This window comes from Hipposideros armiger, unplaced genomic scaffold, assembly GCF_001890085.2.
Source record: "Hipposideros armiger isolate ML-2016 unplaced genomic scaffold, ASM189008v1 scaffold_63, whole genome shotgun sequence".
In the NCBI taxonomy this organism is placed as follows: Eukaryota; Metazoa; Chordata; class Mammalia; order Chiroptera; family Hipposideridae; genus Hipposideros; species Hipposideros armiger.
Window position 1 is genome coordinate 2,819,386 of NW_017731413.1, and position 13,848 is coordinate 2,833,233.

Below are 13,848 nucleotides of genomic sequence, written 5' to 3' on the forward strand. Positions count from 1 at the left end.
AGTCCTTTGACCAATAAGTACTGAAGGGTAGTTTCAAAGTGTCCCAGCACTTACTTTCTTGAAGCTAAAGTTGCTGCAGGTTGGTGTGGTGATCCTGTGACTCAGTTATGTGGGAAACTAAAGAATTGAGAGAAAACTTGGGGTTCTGGGTTGCTTTTCTTCCTTGTGGCTCATTCAGCCAGCAGGCTGGCATAGAGCAGAGAGCACCAAAACGATCTTTTGAAACGATCACCTTGCTTTCCTTCTCCCTCCTACCTGGCAAAATTATCCCTAAAAGAATGTCCTTCCTTTCTTTCTTTCTTTCTTTTCTTTCTTTCTTTCTTTCTTTCTTTCTTTCTTTCTTTCTTTCTTTCTTTCTTTCTTTCTTTCTTTCTTTTTCTTTCTTTCTTTCTGACATTAGTTTGGGAAACTAAGAAATAACATGTTTTAGGGAGAATCTTATCTTGTGAATAATGAAGCTATCAAAATAGAAAAGTATTCAATATTCTTTTCATGGTTTCTTGGACTGGATCTTTGGGAAAATAAAACAAGGGAAGAGGAACTGTAGACCATTGGGAATAGACTGAGGCACAGAGGCATGATGGAAGGGATCCTCTCTGTAAGAGCAGCCATCAAGGAGTTAAACTAGGCACGGAAAAAAAAAAAAAGAGGCCTTCAAACTAATTTCACACTGAATGTGATGTTTAATTTGAATCCTGCTCTTCCCAAAGGGAAAAGGTTAGTCTCATCACTGGGCTCATAGCCTCCTCCCCCTTATCCTTTCATACGAATTGAAAATTCAAATTGACCATTCATCATGATGTGACACATTCTTTTTTCCTGGTCCAAAAATCAAATGAAAGCCTGGGACCACATCTGAGAACCCATTGGCCGTCCAATCCTCCCAACCTACGTGCACAACAGAGAGAAGACGAGAACAAGGGTGCATACGTACACAGAGACAGAAATTACTGGACGTGCACTCACAATGATACACACAAATACATACAGCGATTAACAGCCATTGGCTCGGAGAGACCCTCCGCCTAAATTGAGTTTCGCATATTTGCAAGTGTAAAATTAGTCCTAGTAAATAACAACGGAGATGAGAGGCTGGTATCAAATCTGTCAACATCCTGACAAATGCTCTGAGCACTCTTTAGTTAGGAAAGACACTTAGGGTAGTCATGGCTCCTAAAAGAGAAAATGATTATACGCTAGCCAAACCCTAAGTACAAGCTAAAGATATTCACCTCATGAAGCCATTCCTCAACTAGCCCCTTGGCACTTGCTGGAATTATTCGCAGCACGAGCTCTACTTTCTCATTTTCTGCTGACTCCATGTGGGTAATTTCTTTCTCATGATTAAAAGTGAGCTTGGCAGATCCTTCAAAGCGTGGCTTCAGGTGTGGTGGGGTTCCGAGTGCATCCTTTGTCTAAGCCGCTTGCTAGTCATTCATCGGTGGACGGGCAGGCCCAGGGAACAGTCACACACCTAAAATGATTTTTTTAAAAGGCAACCTTTATAGATATCTTTCTATAAACATATTTTTATACTGAAACATGCAGCTGACAGATGAAATGAACTGTTTACCTTGGAAAAGAATAGGCAGGCTTTTCTCTTCCAAATAATCACTCCGGCCTTTCTGAATGTCATCCAAAAGCGATTCTGCCTCCTCGGACTTATCCAGCATCTGAGGCTGTGAGATAACCCTCAGTAGCACTGGCCTCCTTCCCTGGCCCCTTCGTTATTAGCCTCCTGGTGGGTGAGATAGAATACAGTGAATGTAATAACCGTACTCCGCACAACAGGCTCGCTCTCTCTTTTAAATTGAAAATCCCCTTATTACAAAACAAGGGGTGTTCTTTCTCTTCTACCTTTAAGTAGGACTGCCACATTCATTGCTTTTTACAAAAACGCAGCTGCTTTTTAAGCTACGGATAAATAGAATCTGCTAGGCGGTAATTCGACTCAGTCTGAATGCATTATTTTCTAAGACACTTTGGCGAAAGGCTTTTTATTATAAACTGGAATGAACAAGGAAAGTCCTTTTCACTTCTAATTATGAATGTGTTTTGTTCCCTACTATTAACCTACAATGTCAGATTGATCCTCTTCTTTTTCTGCAGCCGGTTCAATAAATCAACATTTTTCCCCCTAGAAAATTAGAGGGCTGATGATTAAGTCTTCATGAACTCCAATGACAAAAATAAAAATAGCACAAGAAAGAAGGAAATACAAATACAGACAATGAAGTGGCCTTCTGATGTCCAAGGTAATGAATGCTGTTTTGACACCAAACATTAAGATAAAGGGGATGTACTTGTTAATTTCATTTTAATTACTTAATTTTCATAAAATTAAGGTTTTCCAGGCATTTTCATAAAGCTGATCTTATTATATTTATTCACCTAAAAGGGAAAAGTACATAATAAAACTGTAACATTTCTACATGAAGCGCCCCAAACTATTGTGTTTGTTCACTTGTTCATTATGTGTAATAACCAAGTAATTCTATCAGTTATCCTCTCATTTCTCCAAGCAATGCCAAGGAGAATTAAAACAGAAGAGGAGACATTGTGAGAAAGAGTATTCAATTTGAATTTCTGCTGACATCGCTTTAACTCCAAGGATAAACACTGAGAAAAATGGTGAGCTTCTAATATCAAAAGGCAGCCTAGAAACTCCATTAGCCTAGGTATTGCTTTCATTTTGATCCCAATGTTTATATTTCTGACTATAACATTACAGTAGACCATGGTGGCTATGCTCTATGTCTAGATAAATATACTGCCTTGTCAAGGGGAGGAAATCCCACAGTGGGGTTCCAATTAAGGAAAAATAAATACTGCTGCAACCCTGACAATATGTGGAGATTGCCTGTATATCACAGGCAGGTGCCCACTACTAACTACAGATTTAAAGTTGAAGCTGTCATTTCCGTTCCCTCAGCCATAATGGAAAGCAAAGTGTTAAGCTGGACTCTATGTGGCAGATAGTTTCAGAGCAATTTATTCATGTTTGTTTATATTATTTTGAGTTTATTTCCAATAAGGGTGGTAGTGGGAATTGAGGGAGCCTTGTGCAAAGCATAAAGGAAGAGCTATGTACAGAGATTACATGCATATTCAAAAGACCTCAGATTGAGAGGGAGCAAGAGCAAGAGAGAGTTCCAGACCCTATTTCCGTCTACAGCCATGCTGCCTTTCCTGTGTAGTCCTGTTTGAAATTTTTAAAAGGGGAATATTTATTACAAGTGAGATGCTTCCAAATTTTCAGAACACACTCTCTAGGAAGAGAGATGTTTGCAGTGAGCGGTGGTGACAGAGCTTTTGAGATTCTACCACTCTGCTTAGATTGGAATCAATTTTCTGTCTTCTGATATGCCTGGGAACAAATGAGGCCCCACCAGGTTGCTGGCCTCTGCCTCAGAGACTAAGCAATGCTATGGCAACATAGGAAGACAGGTTCACCAGGAAGAGATAGCCAAGCCCCTTCCCTGAGAAACAGACTGAAGCAAACCAGGCATTGCTAGAAGAGTAGAAATTGAATCCTTATGCATCAATATCTCCATTGAGCTAAGGCCTCAATAATAAGCATGCTTTGGCAATGAAGAATGTTTGCTTTTGTAATATTGATGTGTGAGGCAAATGAGAGAAGAAAAAAGGATTCTGGTTGTATATTTGAAGGAATCTAATTTCCTAGATATCCTGATTTAGAAACATTATGTTTAGAGAAACAGGCTTCACTGGGCTACCCACAAAAATACCTTTGAATTCCTGCTTTCCTCAATCCATCTTTTACCCTGGTAAATCCTTACCAAAGGCAGCACATCATCTTCTGAAACCTGTATTATTATTTAAAGGGAATAAAAATTACCTTATAATCTAAGCCAGTAGCCAGAACTCTTGGCCCTTATTAAACTTTCAAAATCATTAATAAGTAGCTCGACTGAAAGAAACCCAATGACAATGGAGAGAAGAGGTGTTGTCCAGTTGAAGAAGACACAGTGGGATACACTTGGATTGAAGTCATTCTATCTTTGAGAAAAGAAGGAGAAGCAAAGTAAGAAGACAGGAAAAGGAGGTGACGGAGGATGAGGAGAAAGAGAAGGAAATGTCAAAAACCCATTGAGGACAACAAACAGAATGATTTGTTTTCCTTTCCATGTAAAAATAAATTGCTTCACACCATGCCTCTGCCACTTATAAGCAAACTCAATTGGATCCATTCTAAGCCTCATTCTCTGCCCCTGTCAATGGAGGAGAGTTGTGCCTGTCTTATCAGCCTCCAGGACAGATGAGATCAGGCTACTGTGAGTTATCTGTGCTAAACCAGTAAATAGCAGTTATATCTAATAAGGAACAGCTATTAAAATTCGCAGCACTGCTAATTAGGCTTCTCACTCCCCTTGTGCCTCTCTACCTGGAAGTTCCTGATTAGCTCCCCAACCACCCCCCAAACTGGGGGGATCCAGTGAAACACAATAACCATTACAAATCACCCTTCACTGCCTCACTCCTTTCTTTCACCAGATTCAAATCACTTTACACTTGGCAATGGAAAGGCTGAACATTGATCTTGTTTTACCTCCAGGTCCTAAAGGGCAGGGAAGATGATATAGCTTAGAAATGGGAAAGAGGGGGCACTAAATGTGAAGTGATCAGGGTCAGGTAGCTAAGCCGCCCTCTGTCTGAAAGGGTTCATAGGTAGAGCCAAGTTTCCAATTCACTGCGAGATGACATGCTCACGGAGAAAATGGAATCCACTGGGTTTTGGAGTTGTCGACTTCCAATCCCAAGTTCAAGTTAGCGCGTATGCCTCATACATGGTTGCAAACATCCATGCAGACACACACACACCTACATTAACAACCTATCAGGTGTACTACAGCTCCAGTCAAGGAACAGACCTGCTCTGGTTGCCTCACCTGAAAGTCTTCACTCTTCCCCAGCTGGTTGTAAAAGCACTGCTGCATTGCAAATATTGGGGAAATCTGATGATGCAAAACTGCCAAGATGCCTCATCTCTACTAAAATAACACCAGATAACCATACCCAGGCTGTAAGGAGATGTCACTGGGGTTGTGACTCTACAGTCAAGATGCACTGAATTGCAAGTGACAAAACAGCAACTTAAAAAACCACTGTGGTTGGCTGAAATCGTGGATGTGGGACCGCGGATTTGGAGGCCAACGGTACTCGGTTTCTTTTAAGAAAAAAATGCACTGCTGTGAATTAAGCAATGCCAGCTCTACATCCTCTTTTTCTAAACCCATTTTCTGAATCGAGTTGTTTGAAATGATCTCATTTTCATAAAGCCCAATATATTATGATGATCAAGCTTGACAATTACTGTACAAGCAAAAACACAGACTCCTAGGAGGGCAACTTCAAAGAGATTTCCTCCTCCTGGTGGCTGTTTGCCCATAAACAGAGAGGCTCTGGAAAGAGGCTCCAAGCTCCACTGACCACAGAGACTTCCAGCCAAGATTCTAATCAGTCCTGCAGAAGGCAGTACAGAGGCGCTGAATGGGAGAGAGCACAGAGTGTGTGCTGCATGTGATGTGTCCTAAAAACGAGGAAACATGGATATCTCCCCAGAATCACACTCAGCACGGAGATGCTCTAAATATGTAAACTAAGACAAGCTTTTTAACTCCTTGTCAAGGCTTCCTGACATCCCACACTTTGGTGAGGTCAAGAAATGTGTCCCCAGCTTCTGTTTTCTGTTCCCCTTCAGAGGACAGGGTGAAGAATGGGGCCTCCCAGCTGCCGTTTTAGCACGTCACACTTGGCTGACTCCCATCCTCACCAGGGAAGTGTGTCCATTGCCTTTGGACTCACAGGACAAAAAAAAACAAAACCAATTTCACACAAAAGAAATTCACATATTTTGCCTCTTTCATATTCTAAAGAGTGCCTGTGGTAGGGTTAAGTGGAAAAAGTTTTATATAATGAAGATTACTGAGCCGTAAGTCACATAGGTAAAAACTGAGGGGTAAGACAGAGATGAAATCTAAAAGCTAATTTAATTCAATAAGGGCTTCTCAAAAGACAATGTGCCCGCCCGCTAACCTTCTCATGCTAATATTGTCTTTGAAGGGACAGTAAGGGGTGTAGATTCTACAGTGTGATCCTTTAACAAAGCCTGAGAAGGTGAAAGAAAGAAGAAAAAAAAAAGATTAGATGCATGGATTTCTGTGCTGAATGGATGCCAGAGCCAAGATGCAAAGAATAGATAAGTTAGCGATTTGAAGGAACTAAATTTGAAGCCAGCCAGTAAAACCGATTGAACCTTATTACCTCTAGTCACTGAGAAATTCCCGAGACAGTTGGATGCAATTTGAAAAGGTCAGAAAAATATTTCCTGCACAGCATTACTGCTTCATGGTTTAAGGGTGTACATTTGTGAGATGCCAGCTCTAATCATTTTTATTGACTTTGCTTTCCAGAGACAGACAGACAGTCTGGGAGGCCAGACCAGTAGATAAGAGAAGGACAATCTTATAAATGAAAATCTCTCTTATTTTGTTCTTTCACTTGTGACTGTGAACAATCCCAAACCTTGCCCATTGGAGAAGAAATTATGCCAACTCCAACTGAAGAATGATAGAATAGAAATGAAATATAGGAATATATTGCTCTAATTCAATAGTGCTATCTTATTTTAAGTGCTATTTATTGAGCCTCTACTATATGCTTAGGCATTGTGTAAGGTAAGTGATCCTGCATTTTAACCCAAGTGTGACTATTTAAAATGAAACACCATAAAATACACCGGGGTAGAGGTATTAGTTTGTTGTCAGGATTTCCTTCGAGGGATGGTTTCATGAAAGAGGGAAATCCACAGGAAAGGGCGAAAATTAAATGGAACATATAAATATATAGTTAAGGTAGTGTTTAAATGAAGGCTCTATTGTGAGTAGAGTCACTCCAAATATGAGGGAAAAAAAAGACTTCCCTTTTTACTGTGCAACTTATCTGCAGTAAGAACCTTTGTTAGCAAATACATTTGTGGATCTTTTTTTTTTTTTTTTGGCATGCAATTAGAAGTTAAAGCTGACTTTTCAATACAGAATGACCATGATCCTTTTTAACCCTGAAAAGGTTTAATGAACATCTGACTTTTCTCTCTGTGAGGAGCCATGTGTTTCCGAGGCAAACACAAGCCTATTTACTCTTCCCTTGCTTAGCAGCAAGGCTGAAACTTTTTAATGGCCTTCAGACCCAACTGCGTGTTCTTGTATGATGTTTGGGCTCCTTCAAGATGGCCTGGCAGTTTACTCGGGCTCTTCAACCAGCAAGATGGTTTCCTATTGAAAGCCTATTGAAAGTGGGATTCAGAGCAATCCCACACCTTGTGAAATTCGGGAATTTCAAATTGCACCCTGTCATCAACAAGGCCATGACTACAAGCAACATAAAAAGCCAATCACAAAATGGCTTTATATATCATGTATCTGAAAGGCAAGTGAAAACGCCAGCTCATTAGATAGACATCTGAATCCTTGGAAGTGATGGTAAAAATATCTAGCTTGTGGATTTTTTTTCCCATCTTACCTGAATAAATATTCAGGTAATTTACATGAATTACCTTACAATGAATATTTGGCATTGGTTAGATATAAGCAATAAAATTTGATGGGCTTTTAAATTTTTCACCTTGTGTAGCATCTTAGATTTAACAACAAAATGGTGTTTAAGGAAACTTTAACTTTATGATGGTGTAGAAACTTTGTGAAGGTGAATGACACTGACAACTCATGCTTTCCACGTCTTCATCCATTGTCCCTGTGTTGCTAGCAGAAAAAGTATCTAATCTAAAAAGTCAACTTTTGATTTATGCTATCTAAGTTCTTCGGAAGAAAAAAATTTGAATCTTTCATGTAGCCATTAATATCATTAATAATGATAACAATCCTAAAAGGATTATTATGAGTAAAAATAATGATAATAGAAGTAGTGACCATTAGTTGAGCATTTACTAGGTGGGGCACGATACAACTATATTATCTCATTTAATCCTCAGAGCCAATTTAAACAAAGTAAATGTGATTTTTTTTTTCTTTCATATGTCCCACAAGGAGGATGAGGCTCAAGGAGGCCAAGAAACTCACGTAGGTCAGAAAACTAGGAGGTAATGATGTGGGACTCAAATGCAGGCTTTTCTGAATCTAGTCCCTATTATGTGATGTCAAAGCCATGTGCCTTTAACAATGTTCCACCAGCACTGGAGGACCCAGAAGTGCCACCCCTCTCAGATCACATAGCATTTCTGGAACTGTGTTGAACACAATTTCCACACAGATTGAGTCATGATGCCAAACATTTGCTGAATGTCCACCAAAAGCAGCCATCTTCTAGAGCTCCAGGCTAACAGTGGTTGGTATCTTTCCTGTCCTCATGGAATTCAGTTCGTAAATAGAATAATACACTGATAGCAGCCTCCTTAATCAGATTGCATGGTTCACCTACACCTAATAAATTTGGAGTCTAATTGTATGCAAATTGCTTTTCTATCTGAATTCTCTTTAAATAATGTTCAGAGGAGAGTAAGAGGAGGAAGTTTCTTTTTAGTTGGGGCTGCATTAAGGTCAAATGTTCAGTGAATCCATCTCCAAACACAACTTTAAAAGGGAAAATGTGTAGCTATTGTATTTTGTTATTGTCACAGGCAAAAGTGTACAATAGAAAGAAAATAATGATGGTCATAAAGGTTTAGCAGATAAACTACTGCAGGTCCTTTCTTTCAGTAGACTGTACTAAACATAGCCAGGTTTCAACAAAATGTTATTTTGCCTTTAATTGACAAATATGTAGTCTAACCAATTTTACCAAACGTATCCCCAGCAAGGATGCTTCCTATTTGTAGTGAGGCGATGTTGCAATGCCGGTTGGCAGTTCCAGCACACCTTGTCCATGTACCTGTCTAAACCAAGAGAGCCCAGTTTACTTGTCAGGCCCCCTTTCAGAAGGAGACTTTTCTTCTAGTCCTGAATGTGAGTGAATTCTCCTACTGACAAAGCTGCCTTGGAGCTCAAGAGGCATTCAAATGAGATAAGAGGAGAAATAGCAGCAGCTGGGCTGTACTTCTTGCAGACTAAAGCACTGTTGAGGTCCAAAACTGAGAGCATTTAAAAACTAGAAATGAAATTAGGTGCAGCTACTGAAAAGTGGTGAGAGGAGTCGGTAAGGAGGAGGCTGGTGTATACAATGAATTTAAATCTGGAGTCTGAATTCCCGAGTGCTTCTGAATCCTCGCTTTACTTAAGCTCAGATCAGGGCAAAGAACAAGGAGGAAGAGTATGAAATGGGGGCCTTTTCTTTGTACCCCTGAAATGCTTGGGAACAAAAGGAGTCCAGTTCCTAACCAAGGGGGAAAAGTAAAATGTCCTCTAAAGTGATCTAAGGTTTAGTATCTCATATGGAAGAATTGGATTTTTAGCCTTGCTTATCTTCAAAAGAAGATGCCTGAAAAAATACTTTTAAGACAGGTTAATTGGTTAACTTCTAAGTTTTTTTTAAAAAATTGCAACTTACTCTCAAAACAAATTATAACCTCATAAAAAATTATCTAATAAAAAAGCTGGAAGAAAACATCAAGCTATCTCATTATATGAAGTTCCTCTTTTACTTGATTCTTCCTGTAAGCAGAAACTCAGCTTCAGGCATTAATATCATTAGAATTAGCTTTCTAGAAATGATGCTAAGGAGCGATGACATACAATTAAAATACCGTATTTATAGCAACAGAAGCAGTTAATACACGTCAGAAGCTGTGGAGAATGAAAATAGCCTCTCCTTTCTCTTCTCTGGATCAAACACTGAAATTTAGTAATTTCCAAAAACCTATTATTAGATTATTATTTTAATTATTCTTCCAACATGTCAGTGTCACAATGTTAAATGCTTTGTGTACCTGCTCAAGAGGATTTTGGTAGTATGAAGACCCAAGTGTTATCCCAGTCCATTTTCTTTGAATTATAAGACTCTCCAGAGCATATTTTTTTTCCTACATTGGGAGAAAGCATGGTTTACATTTTTCTGAATATTTTTCAAAATTAAATTTGAAAGTTTTCATGAGAGATGATCCTCCCTGGTGGGTGATATGAAGCATAACCTAAGGGGAAACATGAAAATAATTAGCATAAACATATTAGCATATAGATGCCTTTGAAATAATAAACAGCAGAAAGCCAAAATGCTTATCCCCAAAAGAAAGTTATGAGAAAATATGAAATTAACGTATACTTCTCACATGACAACTCCAGCTTGAAAGCCAAACAGAATATTCTCATTCAGTGAAGGGTGCGATGACCAAGGAGATGGAGAAATAACCCCCAAATAAACTCTCCTTTGCTCATTATCACAGTATCAACAGTCTCTATTTGCCCTTCACCTTCTGCCACCCCAATTCTCCTTTACAGGAAAAAAAAAATGTTCAGGAAAACAAGTATCTTCCCTTTACTTTCTCTAAGAGCTACCATCAAGTAGAGAGATCTAATATCTTCTTATTTTTCCACATTAGCTAACTTTCTATCTTTCCCTAGATGCCACAAGAAACACTGGGCTGGGTAATTCAGTTACCAAAAGGACTGAAGAGCCTTGGATGAACAGTAGGATGGTGTTTAGCGTTTGTTACCAAAGGACCATGAACACCATTGATTCTTTTTATATTTCAAATGGGTACAGCCTCTTCAGGTAGTAAGCCAGCAGGTTGTGTTATGATTGAAAGAATAAGGTCTTGGGAGTCAACACTCATTAAAAAATCTGATTTGTGTAACCTTGTAAAAGTTCATTACACACTTAGTTTTTCTGTTTTACAAAATAGTGGTGGTGTTTTCTACTTTTCTAGGTTGTTATGACAATTAGAGGTTTTATATACTATATATATATACCATGTGGAATATGGTAAGCTCAACAAAGGTGAGCTCAATTCACCTCTCCATAATTTGGGGGTCCTGGGATTTGGTAAGCCTACTTGCCACAGCCCATTTTGCATGAATGTGGATAACTATATGGTCCAAATACATTTATTAAGGAGAGATACCACAAAATATGATGTTTTGCTCTGGAACTATGGTGGCATGGGATTAAAATGGTAGAAGTATAAATCACACTGAAAATAATAAGGTAAAAAAAATAAAGATCCTATGGAAATATTTCATCTCATGAAGCCATAACAGGGGGTTAATTTTAACTTTGCAGCAACTGACAGAAATCCATGAATATTTTATGTGATTCAAAGGATTGGCCAAACACACCATAAATTATCTGACACAGGTGAATTCTCTGAACAGGCCCCTGTTAGAACATCAAACACAGTCAATGTCCCCATCTATGCACACTGTTTACATTATTTTAGTTCTTTTAATATTTAGTTATTTTTAATGGCTGTCAATACAGTATTTAGAACACTAAGAAAGGGTCCTTTGCAAATAATACCATATGATTTTCTCAATTTGTTCTCAAATTTGAACTTCACTTGATGCTAATTACTTAACACACATTGTGTGTTTTGGTCTCTTGGCATATAAAATGGGAAAGGAAATATTTATTACAAAATGTTGAATTCTGTAGAGGTTTGAAACTCCAACTTGATTTATGCCACTTTATTCTTTCTGTGGATCACAGGTCTTGAACCTATCCTTTAGTATCTAATACCTGCTTTTATGTCAACAGTTACATTTCCAGTAAATAATACCCATCAACTTCTTGAATGTTTATATCGTCTCATCAATACTTAGCATACTGCTTACACATAGTTATGAGATTGAAACATGGGTGGTGACTAAGAAAGAAAAACCCTTAGATATTTTTTTTCTGGATAAATATGCTACCTGAGTTTGCTACCTGAGAAAAATTTGGATGCTTCGTATGAACACAATATACTGGTCCTGTGTTTTCCCTTTCCTGTTTCAACTTAACTCATTGACCATCCATCTTGAGACAGGCATCATTTGCAGGTCATTCCTGCTGAATGCCCTTTACCCTTTATCCTTTTCTGTTAGGCCTAATAGAGACCTCGTTTATTGGCCTTTAGGGCCAGTTAAAAAAATGTTTAGAAGGACACACACAAGTAAATAAACCCAAAGCTAGTGTTTCTTTGGCTTTCAGAATTTGAAAATATTTTGATTGCCCGCATGCCTTCTGAGAATGATCCCTTCTGGCTATGAAGGGAAGGGACCTGTTTCACAAGTCAAATAAATACATATGTATACAAAAGGGATTCTCAACGCTCTACTGGTCAGTTGGTAAGGTAAAACATGTTCTGTTCTGCAATCCAAAAAGAATTTAAGACTCGATCAATTCGTTCCCATAAAGATAGTCTGACTTGTTACAGGGCCTTGGTTTAATTCTAATGACATGCAGATGTTTTCAGAGTTTAAAATCACTGGAGGTGAGTAGCCAGGAAACGGGAAGCCTGTCTTCCTGCACACTCTGAAATCTTTCTTCTGTTTTGTTGATGTTTCCAAATCATACTTCCCAAAGTTTTTACTTTTAGACCTTAGAGTCTCTTAGAGCTTGAGAAAATAAAAATAAACCTTTCAGGTCAACCTCCACTGGTTATTTTTAAAACTCAGTTGGTAGATTTTCCTTTCTTTGTTTTATATATGGTCAAAATATTTTTTCTTTACTTCCCCTGCCACAAAATAGTCTAAGTCACAAAAATTTACTTTGACACTCACATTGCCTTTATTAAAAGCATAGATGAGAAAGAGTGTCTCCTACACACACACACACACACACACACACACACACACACACACACGTTAGTACTTTTTAAATATTCTCAATGATTGGGAAATAAGTCAACAAAAATAGCAAGGTTCATCTACCCCACATATAAGCCCTTCAAGGATAAAGATAGCATCCAAATTTGGGACATAGGATGTGAAAGGGACCAAGTTTTGTCACCCCAATATATGCCTTTTGGGATATTGATTTTAAACTGGTTATTAAGAAACAAAAGACTTAGAATCCTTGACCCTTCCCACCTCTTACCTGTTTAATTCAGATAGAAAAGCCCGTTTAAAGGGAGGGAGCATCTCCTTGGCATCATAATATAAACTAAATGTGGCAGACAGGGAGAAACCTAGCAAAGCCTGTTTTTGGACTTCCCCCTGTGTTCCATTGTGTCCAGGTGGCCAGCAAGAATTTGTTTACCACATATTGCTTTTTCTCATCTACCTGTGAATAGCCTGTTTTCCCTTTGAAATGCCAGCCCTTTATCTCCCTCTCTTTTGTCCAGCTGGCATATAAAACTCAAGTGCCCAATGTGTCCTTGGGTCTCCTAGTCTTGTAATATACCCACATGTACATTCGTAATACATTTTGGGCATTTTCTCCTGTGAACCTGTCTCATGTTAATGATGATTAGCCCAACCAGAAGAACTTAGAAAGATGGGAAGAAAGTTATTTTTTGGACCCCCACAGATGGAAAAATAGTAATAGTTAACTGATAATAATGATTGAGGTACATCTCGTTTAGTTCTACATAAATCATTCATTCATTTCCCACTTCCTCTTCCGCCTGCAATGACTAAGCACTCAGCCTTGTACCCACACATAAGTCCTTCTCGTTATCTAAACTGTTTTGTCACCGTAAACTGTTGTTTAAATAAGAAACTGGCACATTCCCATTTCTCATCACATCCAAAGACACAAATAATTTGTAAAAACCATGTCCCATCCATCTCTTCTTCAGCTCTAAAGCTGTTATACATACTTATGTGTAATGTCACAGTGTTCGAAACTAATGAGCAGGCTTCGTTCTTCCCCAGGGTTTTTTTTCCTCATCAAATTCCATGACCCGAGCCACCAAGATGTCCTTTAGTAGGTAAATGAATAAATAAGCTGTGGTAC

General features: G+C 38.6%; 1 long non-coding RNA gene across 1 annotated transcript; it reads right to left on the reverse strand.

Annotated features, from left to right (window-relative positions):
* Positions 1-388: 388 nt before the first annotated feature.
* LOC109382295 (uncharacterized) lies at positions 389-10,004 on the reverse strand. Its single transcript, XR_002123914.1, has 3 exons — positions 9,902-10,004; positions 1,574-1,738; positions 389-1,474 (listed from the first exon to the last, which is right to left on the reverse strand). It is a non-coding gene; the product is annotated as an uncharacterized LOC109382295 (long non-coding RNA).
* Between the last annotated feature and the right edge of the window lie 3,844 nt (positions 10,005-13,848).